At 42.3% G+C, this 16,638-nt stretch overlaps 1 pseudogene; it reads left to right on the top strand.

Moving 5' to 3' along the window:
• The first annotated feature begins 5,048 nt into the window (after positions 1–5,048).
• LOC132440250 (small ribosomal subunit protein uS2 pseudogene) lies at positions 5,049–5,891 on the top strand (annotated as a pseudogene).
• Positions 5,892–16,638: the final 10,747 nt, after the last annotated feature.

Raw genomic sequence — 16,638 nt, 5'->3', positions numbered from 1 at the left:
GTTAGGGAAGTTTTCGATTATAATCTCTTCAAATATTTTCTCTGGTCCTTCCTCTCTCTCTTCTCCTTCTGGGACCCCTATAATGTGAATGTTGTTGTGTTTAATGTTGTCCCAGAGGTCTCTTAGGCTGTCTTCATTTCTTTTCATTCTTTTTTCTTTATTCTGTTCTGCAGCAGTGAATTACACCATTCTGTCTTCCAGGTCACTTATCTGTTCTTCTGCCTCAGTTATTCTGCTATTGATTCATTCTAGTGTAGTTTTCATTTCAGTTATTGTATTGTTCATCTCTGTTTGTTCTTTAATTCTTCTAAGTCTTTGTTAAACATTCTTGCATCTTCTCGATCTTTGCTTCCATTCTTTTTCCGAGGTCCTGGATCATCTTCACTATCATTATTCTGAATTCTTTTTCTGGAAGGTTGCCTATCTCCACTTCATCTAGTTGTTTTTCTGGGGTTTCATCTTGCTCCTTCATCTGGTACATAGCCCTCTGCTTTTTCATCTTGTCTATCGTTCTGTGCATGTCGTTGTTTGGGGGTTTTTTGATAGTAGTTATCCTAATGGGTGTGTGAAATGATTTTAAATATAGTTAATCATGAGGATAACAGTGATGATGGAGACGCATTTGTAAACACAGGTGGTAAAAAAAAGTCCCTACGTGAGATGGTGAAAATGTGTGATCAGTCAGTGGCTAGCTTTGAACCATGAACATTTATCAATGAACATGAGCTTATGGTGGTTTTCATAATTTAAGAGGGACTGCTTAGATGGAAACCTAAATTAATGAAGCATTTGACCTGGGAAAAAGTGCTTAAAATGGTCCTTAGGGGCTGCCCTGGTGGCGCAGTGGTTGAGAGTCCACCTGCCGATGCAGGGGACACGGGTTCGTGCCCCGGTCCGGGAAGATCCCACGTGCCACATAGTGGCTAGGCCTGTGAGCCATGGCCGCTGAGCCTGTGCATCCAGAGCCTGTGCTCCACAATGGGAGAGGCCACAACAGTGAGAAGCCCGCATACCGCAAAAAAAAAAAAAAAAAAAATGGCCCTTAGTCCTGCTCCTGCAATCAGAGGTGCCACTCCAGCTGCTGCTGGTGACAGGCACTGAGGTTCCTCTAAGATGCTCAAGCAACCAGAGGAGATGGATGTTCATGGTTTGTGTATGCACCAGCACATTTAGCTGAAATCGAACCTGCATACATTTAAAGATTTATAAAATGTTTTCTTAGAAATAAGGTTACTAGAGTATTTATATTCTATATTTATCCCACTATTTCATTTAGTGGTTTGTTATTTAAATAAACTATACACTATTTGTCTTAATAAATATTTCACTACATAAATATTAATATGTTTGACTATCATGTGCTGCCTCAGATCCTGTTAGGGCTACTACATTACATTACATACTACTTCTCAAGAAATCTGAAAAATTCTGAATTCCAAAACTCACCAGGCCCCAGGGATTCTGGATTATAGATTGTGGACCTTCTTTTAGTCAAAAAGCAAATAACGCACTTGTGAGACATCATTCCACTGTTCCAGCTTAAAATCCTTTTTGAACAATTTCTAACATCTGCCACACTTGGCTGTCCAGATTTCTAACTATAGGCATCTACTCTATCTTTCCCTCATAGGATAAAGACCTCTGTTATATTCTGGCACTAATACAAAAACAAAACTTACTTTTTACACAATGAAACTGAAAAGTTTAATCATCTTTGGTGGTAATACTTCTAGACTGTATCATACTCTAATTAGGGGCCTTTATAAGATTATATGAAGCATGAATTAATTTCTCCCTAATAATCCAGCATCATCATTATGAAGATCAGTTATTAATTGTGAAAACAGGGCCTGGCCCCAGACCATCTGGCTTCCTGAGTACTGGTGTTTGCATTTTAGTCTTCCATGCACCCATGGGCTCAGACCCTCCTGGCTGCTCTCTGGGTAACTGCCATAGCATCATCACTGGAAAAGCTTGTTTGGGTTACCTAAAATAAGAATAAATGATCCAGCAGGAGCTTGAACTTCAGACGTCTGTTTTGGCTATTCAGAGGCCCTCTTCCCTCCTCCCTACTTTGCAGCTGGATTACTAATAACTGAGGTACCATGTAAATAACCCTGGAGGGCCAAGGCACCATTGTACATTATTCTTCGTCTCTATAAGGATTAAGGGGGCAAATAGAGTCACTAAATCACCCCTTTGGTAGGCCAATGCCACACTTTGCACATCAGGATAACACACACTGGTAGCACAGCGAACACGTTTTGCATGTGTTTTAATATTCGACTCCAAATTGCCTGTGTAGAGGGGAAAAGAAACTAACATTTATAGATGGATTACAGTGTGCTACATGCTTTGTATACTTTACTTCCTTTAATCAAACACAGTGATAGAGATATTATTCCCCTTTTACAGATGAGGACTGAGGTTAAGTACTTTACCAAACCTCTCACAACTATTAAGTGACAGAAAATAGATTATAACCCATCTATGTCTCAAACCCTCCAAATTTTTTCACTTTATTAAAATTTTTTTAAATTTTAAAATTTTTTTTAAATTTGCAAAATTTTTCACTTTATTTAAAAAAAATCACAAAATCAATGCATGCTCGTTATAACAAGACAATCAACACAGATATGCTGATGTCTGTTTCCCAAACCTAATTCTACCCTCGAGGCATACATTTTATTAGCTGTGACCAGGGATCAAACCTGGGCCTCCACAGTGAAAGTGCTGAATCCCTAACCATTAGGCCACTAGGGAACTCCCCGACTCACTATTTTTTTTTTTTTTTTTTTTGCGGTACGCGGGCCTCTCACTGCTGTGGCCTCTCCCGTTGCGGAGCACAGGCCCCGGACGCACAGGCTCAGGGGCCATGGCTCACGGGCCCAGCCACTCCGCAGTACGTGGGATCTTCCCGGACCGGGACACGAACCCGTATCCCCTGCATCGGCAGGCGGACTCTCAACCACTGCGCCACCAGGGAAGCCCCCGACTCACTATTTTTTGACTTTACTATAGTTCAAAAGTGACACGCAGTCAGTGAAACTGTACTCGAATTTTGTATGTTGATCTCTTCCCAGGTTAGCAATATGTGGTCTGATACTCTCGAGATGCTGGGCAGTGGCAGCAAACCGCAGCTGCCAGTCAGCCACACCATCACAAGGGGAAACAGCCAATATTCTGACAACCATTCTGTACCCTGACAACTATTCTGATGCTCACTTTCAATAAAGTATTCAATAAATGACATGAGATATTCAACATTTTATTATAAAATAGGCTTTGTGTTCAAAGATTTTGCCCAACTCTAGGCTAATAGAGTGTTCCGAGCACGTTTAAGGTAGGCAAGGCTAAGCTATGAAGTTCGGAAGGTTAGGTTTATTAAATGCATTTTCAACTTACAATGGGTTTATTGGGATGTAACCCCATCATAAGTCCAGGAAGATCTGTAATCACATATACACACATATGAAGATTTTCTTGCTTTTTCTAAAAGTAAGGTAATTCCATGAATGTTACTCTGTGACTTTATGACTATATGATATACTCTGTATTACAGATAAACCATAATTTATACAACATTTCCTGACAGAAATTCAAGGGGTTTTTAGGTTTTTGCAATTACAAACAGAGCTTTAATAAACTTTCTTGAACATATAACCTTACAAACTGGAACCTTGATTTCCACAGGCTAAATGAACAAAAATGACAGTACTGAATGTAATCTCTGTATTTTTTAATAGATAGCTGGCCTCATTCCCAAAAGGTACAGCAATTCATATTTACAGCAGCAACATACGAGCGCTCATTTTCTCACCCTCTTGCCAGCACAAAATATCAATCTCTCTACTTTTTGCCTATTTGATAGTCGAAAGGGTATTTCATTGCATTTCCTTGATTACTGGTAAAATTTAGATTTGTGCTCTTCTGTTGTCAGATTTGACTCATAAAAAGAAGTGTGACGTGCAAAGCCAAACAATGGAATCTATCTTCTCTAAGCCCTGGTAGTTATTCTTACAAGACAGGGGCAAGATTCTGTTGGATTCTGTGCAAAGTACACCCTCAGTTAGCCAGCAGGGTCTACACCCAGGGCATCATAGAAAGAAAGGAAAACAAAACTGGACTCTGAGGTGTAGACAGTTCAGAAACAATAAATAAATGAAGAGGTCAGTGGCATTATTTTTTATTAACTTTCAAACTTGGAAACCTTTATCAAAACCAGGTCTTACAGGGGAGGGAGTAGGGAACCTTGAAGACTGGATGGCTCTTTTGCAACCCTCGCCCCTCACCTGCTAGGTAAGTAAGAAAGAGGAAAAAGAAATGACAGAAAGGGGGAGAGAGAAGAACCCTGTTTCCTTCAGCGAGGGCCAGGCTCCTGTAAGAAAGGGCCGGGTGCCCGGGGCCTCTGATGCAGGAAAGCAGAGGGGAGCTTGGTCTCCCACAAGCTCAGTCCACAATCTCCAACTGAGAGTGAGATCTGAGGACAAGCCAGAAGCAGTCAGTGGATGAGCCAGCTTCAGTGTAATGACTTCTCAAACCGGAGGTGTGCCTTTAGACACGTCATAGAAATGCTCCAAACCTTCTTTTCCTATTTTGAAAAAATGAGAGAGGGGTTTGGAACTTGTGATGTGTAAGGCCACTTCCACCTCTAAGATTCTGTAATTCCAATGATACAATGTTGACAGTGTTCTAATAATTCCACCTCATCTTCAATTGGTATCCATGAAAAAGTTGAAAGATCATACAATTTGGAGTCAAGTCTAGGGTTCAAGTCCCAATCTGTCAACTATGTAACATTAGACAAGCCCTGTAATTCCTCTGAGCCTTTTTCCTCATCTATAAAACTGACAAAATAAATCTCATAGGGTTGTGGTAAGATTCAAGTGAGGGGATATTTGTGAGGGTACTTATAAACTGTAGAGGTTAGAACAAACATAGCAGAACATTCTTACTAAGTCTGATCCCCTTCTGCACTACCCAGACAGGGGTCCGTCCATACGGCGTTGTTCTGGATTCCCATTGTAACTTAAAGGGAAACTTTCACAATGTCCGGAGCCCTTGACTTCCTGCAAATGAAGGAGGAGGATGTACTCAAATTTCTTGCAGCAGGAACCCACTTAGGTGGCACCAACCTAGACTTCCAAATGGAACAGTACATCCGCGTCTACAACATAAATCTGAAGAGAACCTGCGAGAAGCTTCTGCTGGCAGCTTGTGCCATTGTTGCCATTGAAAACCCAGCAGATGTCAGTGTCGTATCCTCTAGAAATACTGGCCAGCGAGTTGTGCTGAAGTTTGCTGCTGTCACTGGAGCCCCTCCTATTGCTGGCTGCTTCTCTCCTGGAATCTTCACTAACCAGATCCAGGAAGCCTTCCGGGAGCCAAGACTTCCAGTGGTTACTGATCCCAGGGCTGACCACTAGCCTCTCACAGAGGCCTCTTACGCTCACCTGCCTACCATTGCTCTGTGTAACACAGACTCTCGTCTGTGTTATGTGGACACTGCCATCCCATGCAACAACAAGGGAACTCACTCGGGCGGTCTGATGTAGTGGATGCTCGTCCGGGAAGTTCTGTGCATGCGTGGCACCATCTCCCACAAACACCCATGGGAGGTCACACCTGATCTCTGCTTCTACAGAGATCCTGAAGAGATTGAAAAGGAAGAGCAGGTGGCAGCTGAGAAGGCTGTGACCATGGAGGAATTTCAGGGCGAATGGACCGCTCCAGCTCCTGAGTTCACTGCTCCTCAGCCTGAGGTGGTGGACTGGTCCGAAGGTGTGCAGGTGCCCTCTGTGCCTGTTCAGCAGTTCCCCACCGAAGACTGGTCTGCAGCTCCCACCGCTCAGGCCACTGAATGGGTAGGAACAACCACTGAGTGGTCTTAAGCTGTTCTTCCACAAACTCGTAAAATGGAAGTAGGTTGACGGAAAATAAACAGTTTCCAAAAAAAAAAACCCCAAAAAGTCAGTTTCCAAAAAAAAAACCCCAAAAAGTCTGAGCCAATCATTTCCATTTTTTAGCTCAATTTAAAATTCACTAATCAAATACTTAAATCATTCATTCCATAAGTACTGACAGAATGTCCCCTGTTTTAGGCACCAGAGATACTTTAGTGAATAAGACACTGGAGGTCACTGATATCATGGAACTTGAAGATGTTCTTTTAACATCTGCATCAGAAAAGGAAATCTGGACATGTAAATATTTTAGCAAGATACATAAAAGGTAAACAAGCTGTGTCCGGTATTGTAGAGATATGAATTCAACAAATATGTATGGAGCTCTTACTATGGTCCCAGACATAAGGACTAGGCACTGTTCTAGGTGTTGGGAGACTGAGCATTGAACAAGACAGACCAAGTCCCTGGCCTTTTGGAGCTTACACTCCACCAGAAGAACTGAATCAATCAGACTGTCACTAATTATATATGGAAGACACAGCCAAAAACAAGTATGAGGCCGATGTGAGAGGTACGAACATAGTTCTGGAGCCAGAGCTTCAGGCTTCTTTTCCTAGCCACACTCAGTTTCCCCTTATCGAAACGGAAGGCACAATAAACTCTAACTTGCCCTCCTCATGCCTCATTTCTCCTTCCAACTATTCACCTTGGACAAGTTAACAGCCTTTACCAAGTAATGAGACGTTTGGGCGTAGAAAATAACCACGACTATTTTTCAGCTGTGCTCAGTTGTTATGGCTTAATTAGGTTTTCAAACAGCATTCATGCACTCTGCAAATGTGTGATTCAGCTCGATCCTTTCCAGGTTCCTTTGAACCTACCCGTGACTCACTTAACGTAAGGACTCCCACAGCCAATAACAGACTACCGGTTTCCATTTAACCTCTAAAGTGTTGACCATTGTGCTGTATATTCAACAACTGTGGATTCTTTTATATGAGGCACTGTACTAGGTCCTTGCTTCTGGCATTTACAATCATATTTGAAAACTTACGTTAGTTATAAGTCATTTGCATTTCTCTTTTAAGACAGTATGAGTAGATACCATTTGATTAAATGAGAGATAGGAGCTCCCACGAGGGAGACATCACTTCTGACTCAAGCAACTAGGGACAAGGAGGTTGCAGCTCTGATGAGAGCCTGCTTTATCCTGGACATTTTATGTAGATTCTTCAACTTGATGTGGAATGCTTCACAAAGAACTTGGAATCTAAGACCTTGAGTGATGGGAAGAATTAGGAAAGGCAGAAATGAAGTTTCAACTGAATACTAAATGACGGCCCAGTGCTGGCCAGGCACAATGCAAGGTACCAGGAACCCAAAGGTGAACAGTGTGGACCTTGTGGTAAAGGGCTTTCAGTGGGGGATACAAACAAATAAACAGGCAACTACAATCACTATATGGTGTGATGTGTGTTACACTAGGTAAAAACACCAAGCTGATGGGAGAACACAGTAAGGTGTATTTGTTAGGAGTCTTTCAGCTGCACTTAATCTAAACTGTGATCGACTGGCTTATGTCACCAGGAACCTCAGGGTGGATCCAGGACTTAAAGAAGGAAACTCTCTCTCTCTCTCTGTGTATCACCATATCCTTTAATTTTGCAGATGGTGTGTTCCTCCAGATGAATATTCTTTGACACAGTGCCACCAGAGGCAAGAGGCAGGCTTCCCAGCTAGCTTTAGTAGAAGGAAGTCAGGGAGGGACTCTGGCCCTACTTGGACCATTCGGCTTTCCCTGAAACTGTTGCCCAGGGAAGGGGCACCATGATTAATAAGCTGGGTTTATACATCTAACCCTGTTGATGGGTGGTAGAGAAAGGGAGAAATACATGCTGTGTCACCAAAAACAATGGCTACCATAAAGAAGCCCCTGAAGGGAACACTGCAATTGTGGAAAACAGCTAGAACACAGAGGAAGGAACGTGCATGGTGAGTTCCTGGGATGGTGGGAGATTAGTCTGGCTGGAGCCGTGGTCACACCTAAGAACAGGGAGAAAAACCAAGGTCAGCCTGTGGAAGGCTTCGAATGCCTGGCTAAGGACTCTAGGTCAGCCTGATGGATACGTGGTGACAGCTTTGTTCAGAATCTTTCCAATTTTCCTGAAAATCACTCAGAGCAATAAGAACAAAGGTATGAAACGCCTACATGCTTACATCTTCAGTAAAACAAGGAAGTGAGAAATTTCACAAACTTCATATGGTGTGTAGCATCACCCTCCCTCCCCGAACCAGCACAGGAAACCATACGTGCGGTTTAGCAGGTGCCTCAGGGAAGACCAGAAATGGCACAAGAGTCCAGAGGGTGGAGGTACCGCAATTCTCAGCAAAAATTCAACTCAGGAGAGTTCTCAGCCTGGGTGGGAATAGATGTGAGCAGGATTAAGAAGGAAGAGGGCAGGAATACTGGGAGAGGAAGAAATTAATCCATAAGTGCCTGGAGGACCCACGGGTGCAGCTTAGGAAAAAGAGGAGAGCAGGCTGGCAGGAAGGGGCAGAATGACTGGAAACCAGTGGCTGGGGGAGCAACTAGGGGAGCTCCAGACTAGTTGTAGGAGCTCAGCTGAGCCAGGTTAGAATCCTAAACTGAGAGGAGGTCCCGTTACAGGTAGGTGCCGTAAAGTAAAGTACACACCTCCATACCGACAGAAAGAAGCCTTGAGCTGAGAAATGAGGAAAGCTCCCTTGCTCCTATCATGGGATTCTCTTGCCAATAGTTGTTTTAGAAAAATCCAACTCATTCCAAAATGATAAAAACTTATAACTCGGGCTTCCCTGGTGGCGCAGTGGTCGAGAGTCTGCCTGACGATGGAGGGGACACGGGTTCGTGCCCCGGTCCGGGAAGATCCCACATGCCGCGGAGCGGCTGGGCCCGTGAGCCAAGCCCGCTGAGCCTGCGCGTCCGCAGCCTGTGCTCCGCAACGGGAGAGGCCACAACAGCGAGAGGCCCGCGTACAGCAAAAACAAAAACAGAAACAAAAAAAAAACTTATAACTCAACATCCAATCAAAGGTATTGTAAGAAAAACATCCATACAAATGTACCGTCAGAAGAAAATCTGAAAAGGGGTAACAAAACCTCCCTGCAGACTAAGAAAACTCATCAGAGAAATGTGGCCACAAAGCAGAAGAAAATTTTAACCCAACATCCTATTATGAATTTTGAAAATGTAACGAGGCAGTGGCAGCTATGCAGGGAGCTAACAAAGCAGAAATAACTCAAGGAAGGGACAGTCAGGTCAAGGAACGGAAGGTGACAGACAAGAGGAGGACAGGGAACAGAAATGGGTAGATTGACTAAATAAGTGTAAGAAAAATAAATACAAAACATTTCACACACAAAAACCAAATTACAAGAAACACAAGAGAGAGGAGACACCACTCTAAGGGACACCATGGAAGATAAAAAGAATAGAAATAAAAGTGAAGAAGATAAAATGGGAATGAATAAAAGTCATTAGAGAGGGAGTGATAGGGAAGACAGGCAAAGGAAATAACACAAATGTAAAGTCAGAGCTCCTGAAGAAAAAACCCCCAAACAATGGAACAGAACAGATATTTTAAAATAAACTCAATTTTAAGTAGGGTTTGGAACTGGGATTGGAGGGAGAGCTAGGTCCAGGTCACAGACCTAAATTTAGGAGCGAGGTGGGGAAGGCAGGTCTGGAAGTCATGTGCAAGGCTGCAGTAACCGGGAGCAGGTCAGGGTGCTGTCTGCCCAGCCGTCCTACCTGGGGTCTCTCGCGAGCTTCCCCTGAACCGTGGTAGCCGCGTGAGTGAGACAGAGTGGGAGTGAGCAGCTCTGCTCCCACAACCGGGCTCAGCCCAGTCTCCACCACCTGCAGAAGCAGAGGGCAGGGGCAGCACCTTAGATAAGGTGAACCAAAAACTACAGAGATTAATATAAGGAACGTGTATCTAGCACCCAACTTTATAAAATCTTAACCTTTTACCATATTTGCTTCAGATTTTTTTTTTTTTTTGCTTCAGATGTTTTTAAGGAAATACAACTTTACAGATATAGTTGAAGCCAATCATGAACCCCTCTGATCCCATTCATCTCTCTAACCCCCACCTGAGATACCACTATCCTGAAATCGATTATTTTTGCAAAACTTGCTTTTATGCTATTACTGCATAAGTATCCATAACTATATATAATATTTCTTTCACAAGCTTTCAAATTTTATATAAAGGTATCATACTGAATGTTTTGATCTAAAAGATGCCCCCCCAAAAAATTATGTTTTTGAAATTTATCCATGTTGATACATGTGGCTCTACTTGATTTTAACCATAGCACAGCATTCCATAACATGAATACACCACAATGTATTTATGCATTCTTCTGTTGATGGGCCTTTGGAAAAGGTCTGACAGTTATCTTATAAAACTAAAGCATATACCTACCCTAATGACCCAGCAATTCCCCTCTTAGGTATTACCCAAAAGAAATGAATATGCTTGTCCACAAAAAAGAAAGAAGCCAGACACAAAAGAGTGTATATGTGAGATTCCATTTATCCATATATATTTATATATATGTATATATATAAATATTCCCTAGTACAGAACTAGTAAAACCAATCTATGGTGGAAAAAATCAGAATAGTGGCTGCCTCTAGGAAGATGGAAATGGGAATTAACAGGGAAAGGAAACTTTCTGGAAGTGACAGTAATGTTCTATAATTTGTCAGGAGTTTGGGTTACACAAGTGTATCTGTTAAGAATGTATACTTAGTGAGAGGGAGGGAGACGCAAGAGGGAAGAGATATGGGAACATATGTATACATATAACTGATTCATTTTGTTGTAAAGCAGAAACTAACACACCATTGTAAAGCAATTATACTCCAATAAAGATGTTAAAAAAAAAGAATGTATACTTAATATTTGTACTTTTCATTGAAATTTTACCTCAAAGGAAAAAAAAACTAAACAAATACTGAACAATAGAGAAAAGACAGTCTCTTCAATAAATGGTTCTGGGAAAACTGAACAGTCACATGTAAAAGAATGAAATTAGAACATTTTCTCACACTGTATACAAAAATAAACTCAAAATGGACTAAAGACCTAAATGTAAGACCTGAAACCGTAAAACTCCTAGAACAGAACATAGGCAGAACGCTCTTTAACAATAAACTGCAGCATTTTTTTTTTGACCTCTCTCTTAAGGCAAAAAAAAAAAAGCAAAAACATACAAAAGAGACCTAATTAAGCTTAAAAGCTTTTGCACAGCAAAGGAAACCATCAACAAAATGAAAAGACAACCTACTGAATGGGAGAAAATATTTGCAAATGATGTGACCGATAAGCAGTTAATATCCAAAATATATAAATAGCTCTTACAACTCAATATCAAAAAAAAAAAATTTAAAAAATGGGCAGAAGACTGAAAAGACACTTTTCCAAAGAAGATAGACAGATGGCCAACAGGCACATGAAAAGATGTTCAACATCGCTAATCATCAGAGAAATGCAAATCAAAATCACAATGAGATATCAACTCACACCTGTCAGAATAGCTGTCATCAAAAAGTCTACAAATAACAAATGTTGGTGAGGATGTGGAGAAAAGGGAAACCTCCTACACTGTTGGTGGGAATGTAAACTGGTGCAGCCACTATGGAAAACAGCGTGGAGTTTCCTTAAAAAACTGAAAATAGAACTACCATATGATCTGGCAATTCCACTGCTGGGTACATACCCAAAGAAAAAGAAAACACTAATTCAAAAAGGTACATGCAACCCAACGTTCATAGCAGCGTTATTTACAATAGCCAAGATATGGAAGCAACCTAAGTGCCCATCAACAGATGAATGGATGAAGAAGATGTGTGTATATATATATATATATATATATATATATATACACAATGGAATACTACTCAGCCATAAAAATGAATGAGTTGTGCCATTTGCAACAATGTGGATAGACCTAGAGGGTACTATGCTTAGTGAAATAAGTCAGAGAAAGACAAATACTGTATTTTATCATTTATATGTGGAATCTAAAAAATAAAACAAATGAATATAACAAGATAGAAATGGACTCACAGATACAGAGAACAAATTAGTAGTTACCTGTGGGGAGAGGGAAGAGGAGAGGAAACTACTATGTATGAAATAAATAAATACAGGGATATATTTTACAGTACAGGGAATATAACCAAGACTTTATAATAACTTTAAATAAGCTATACAAATATTGAATCACTATGTTGTATACCTGAAACTAATATTATAAATCAACTCTACTTCAATTAAAAAAAAACAAAACAAATATTGAAGTCTGTTAATGGGTAAGTGTATTGATAACCCCAACTTTTTTTTTTTTGGAAATGCATCAAAAAATAAAATGGAATGATGGCTAGAAGAGGGATGGATAGATGGAGAGATCAAGCATAGCAAAATGTTGATGAAATTTAGGTAGTGAGTATATGGGTGCCCATGATAAAACCCTTTCAATTTTGCTGAACATTTAAAATTTTTATAATAAAAATTTCCCCCTACATTTTTAACATTTAACTTGTCAAAAACCGACTCTTGACTTCATCCTGCCCTAAAGCCACTTTTCCCTTCATGTTCCCCGTTCCAATAAGTGACAAACGTTCATCTAGGTGCTCACCTTTGTGTTGTCTCCATCCCACACATCTTATCCATCACTACATCCTTTCAGCTCTACCTTCAACATATGTCCTGAATGCAACCCTGCAACCACGCCCTGTTCCAAGCTACCACAGTCTTCCACCTGGACCGACTGGTCTACTAAGTGGTCTCCGTGCTTCTACCATCCCCGTTAGAATTTATTCTCCGTACAGCAGCCACGCTGATCATTTTAAAACGCTTCCTCCTGCTACCTCTTCTCCCACTCTGTCCCTTGCACACTCCATTCCAGCCATCCTGACCTCCTTGTTGTCCATTAACTATGCCAAGCTTCCCCTGCTTGGAATGTTCTTCCTCCGCATCCGCACGGCTTGTTCTCTCACTGCACAGCCTCTCTGCTCAGCTGTCACACCAGAGAGGTCCCTGAACATCTATCTAATATAGTACTCCGCATCACTTCCCTTACGCTGCCTGTATTTTTCTTCTGAGTTCTTATTACTGTCTGACATGTTTGTTTTCTATGCCCCGCCCCCCCATACTAGAATTAAGCTCCGAAGGGACAGGAATTTTTGTTTACCTTATTACATATTATGTCCTAGTGTTTGCTGAATTAATGAATGCACCAGGTAAAATAGCACCTCCTCTTCGAGTCCATCCCATATCCCTCCCTACCCCCTACAGCTTAAGTAGTCCCCTCTCTCCTGTTAGAATATTTTACCTTTTCCATAGTGCTCATTGATAGTTATTTGTTACACATCTGTTCTCCGTCCCCGACACCAATAGAATGTAAGCTCTTGTGGACTGTCCACGCCCTGCAGTTAACGACAACAGCGCCTGGCCCAGAGCAGGCTGAGCCAACCAGCGCCCCCCCTGCCTGTTTCAACCTCCACCCGGAGCTTCTGGATTTCCAACGCTGCCGTTTATCCCTGTTCTTTCTTCGCACGGTGGACTGTCATGAACCCTGTGGGGGGGCTGGACCAATCGTCTTTAGGGTGCCCTCTAGCTCTCACACCCTACGAAGCCTTCCTTCTCAAGGGCCTCTCTCTGAGATGGCGGTCAAGGGCAGCTGCCGCAGAGCCAGCGCTCTCGGCCTAGTCTCCGTGGTGCTTCTGCAGCCTCCGAGGCCGGGAACAGTTCCGCCTCTAGAGGGCAGAGCTCAGCCGCGGCCCTACTGGCCCGCCAAGGTGCCAGCTGCAAAGCTGTTTCAAGGGAGCGGTTACTGGAGTCTAGTTAGGAGGGCCGCCCCCAGCGAGCACACCTCTACTGCCCCCGCCACTCATCCCACAAAGGGCGCTGTGGTCAGCCAGGCCCCAGGCCCGGCGTGAGGGTCCCAGCGACGGAGGCGGCCCCCGCCCCCAGGAGCTCCCAGCAGCCTGGGAAGGGCAGTGGTGGCGGCAAGAACGAGAGGAGCGCGTTGGAAAGGGTGTAGAGAAGAGCCCTCCCTCGTGCAGGTCAGGACAGCTTCTACAGAAGGCATATTTGCGTATTAACAGATACCTGGGAGGTAGCTAGGGAAGACAGTGGAGGTGGGGAGGAGAGGTACAGGTGCAAAGGCCAGAAGTGAGAAGGCAGGGATGTGCAGAACAGCACCCAGGTGGACTTCCCGGGTTCGAGAGGCTCTGTGTGTTAAGTTAGGGTCTTTGGCCTTTAACCCAAAGTGATCCACAACAGGCCGGTGGCTGCGTGGGCAGATCTGTGCTTTAGAAAGAGAGCTTGGGAGATACACTGTAAGGCAGAACTGAAGGGGCAACACACGTCAGGAAAACCAGTTAGGAGATTACTGCACTAGTTGAGAGAATGGAATCCTGAACTAAGGCAGAGGAAAAAAAGAGAATTGGGGAATGATGTGATGGTAACTGGGGGCAGCACAGCGAGGGGGGCGGGGGGCTGGAGCCAGACTCTACTATGGGACTCGGGCAAATTACGTTTGTGCCTTGGCTTCCTCATCTGTAGAGTGGGAGTGACAGTAACAGTACCTGGCTCACAGTGGTGGAGGATTACAGGAGTCAGTACAATGTAAAAGCTCAGAGTAGAGCTTCACAACATCTTACTCAGGAAGTGCTAACCGTAATTATGTGCTAACCGTAATTATGGAGCTCAGAAAAAAGGAGAAAGGAATGCCTAAGATGACTCCCAGCACTCTGGTTTGGAAACTAGGTCAGCAGTTCTCAAAGTGTGTTCCATGGATGTCTGGGGGTCTCAAAGACCCTTTCAGGGGGATCAAAAGGTCACAACTATTTTCACAAGAAAATTAAGACATTTGTGTTTTTCACTGTGTTAATGTTTGCTCTGATGACGAAAGTGCAGTGGTATTTAAAACTGTTGGTGCCCTAGCACAGATCAAGGCAGCGGCACCAAACTACACTGGGAGTCATTGTACCACCACTTGCCATGTGAATCATGAAGCCAGTTTACTGAAGAATGTCCTTGATGAGGCACATTTACTGAAGAATGTCCTTGATGAGGAACAGTCTGATGGGCAATCCAGTATTAAAATTTGGAAGGATTTTTCTCCTATAGCTGTGTTTTGGCTAATAGGGATAATAAGCAAGTCTAATCAAACGGGGGGAAAAGTTTTATTCCTCTCCTATTACGTGAGAAATGCTGATTATCATTTAGCCACATTCATTTTTAACTTCAAATCAGCCCTCTAACAATAAACAGGTAGTACCCTGACCAAAGGTAGAACAACGTGAGCAACAAGATGAAGATATAAATAAATCATTGAATGACTTAATAAACGGCGGAGAAGAGACAAATCTCACACACAGAAGAATTCCAAATACATTATGTAGATATTTCACCCTAAAGGAGGGGGAGCATAACATTCCACTCATTAGGAGTGGGCTGCACACAGTGACTTCCTTCCAAAGAGTAGGTATAGTATGGAAAGGGTAGGGGATGGGGGGCGACTTTACAATGGAGAAACCTGACAAACACTACCAGGTGATCAAGGTCAACGTCAGCAGCCATAAACCATGATGACCGCATGGACTTTTGATATGATGTGATGAAAATGACACTTTACCTCTGTGATCTTCTTCCTCCAAACCCATAACCATCTAACCATGAGAAAAACTTCGGATAAATTCCCCTAGAAAGGTATCCTACAAAATATTAATATTTGACCAGTACTCCTCAAAACTGTCAATATCATCAAAAACAAGGAGAGTCTGAGTGAGAAACTGTCACAGCCAAGAGGAACCTTAAGGAGACATGACTTCTAAATCTGGTACTGTATCCTGCCGCAGTAAAAAGACATTAGGGTAAAACTAAGGAAATCTGAATGATATATGGACTTTAATAATTATTATTAGCTTTGCATTATAATAATATAATGCATCGACATTGGTTCATATGGTAACAAATGCACCCCACTGTCAATAATGGGGGAACTGTGCTGTGGTGGGGAAGGTAGAGGACTACATAGAAGCTCTGTTCTACCTGCTCAATTCTTCTGTAAATCTAAAACTTTTCTAAAAAACAGTTTATTAATTTAAAAAATCCTAACATTAATTGGGAATAATTTTCATCCATCACTCTAACCTTACAGAATTAAAGTTCTATAATGGGATATCCTATCCATAATTCAATTCAGTATTTACCAAGGTCCTATTATGTATGCATGCCTCTGAACTGGTGGGTACTGGCTATAAAAAAAATGAACAAAACAAGGTCCAGGGCCTAGTTGGAGATAAAAGACATTTTATTTGGTAATTATTGTCTGGGAGGTGAGCATGACTGAAAAGCACAGAGAAAGAGGTCTGGGAAGGCTTCACAGAGAAGGTATGGCACAGAAAAGGTGCAGAGACAAGAAATAACTGGGCTGGGCCTGATTTATTTTTTAAAAATCTGTCCTTCTAAGAATCTTTTTTTTTTCTTTTTCCTGAAAATGAGAGCACTGTAGAGGCCAATACTTTATTTACCATGGTGTTTTAACTTTGCATCTTCAATGGAGAAAGTATACTTTAGAAAATGCCAAAGTTTCTAAAATTATTACAAGTATAAAGGGATTTCAAAGTAAGTGAACTTTAAAACTGGGATGAGTAGAAGAGGGAGCTAAA

The sequence above is a fragment of the Delphinus delphis genome, chromosome 17 (genome assembly GCF_949987515.2).
Source record: "Delphinus delphis chromosome 17, mDelDel1.2, whole genome shotgun sequence".
Classification (NCBI taxonomy): Eukaryota; Metazoa; Chordata; class Mammalia; order Artiodactyla; family Delphinidae; genus Delphinus; species Delphinus delphis.
This window is presented reverse-complemented; position numbering and strand designations above follow the sequence as displayed.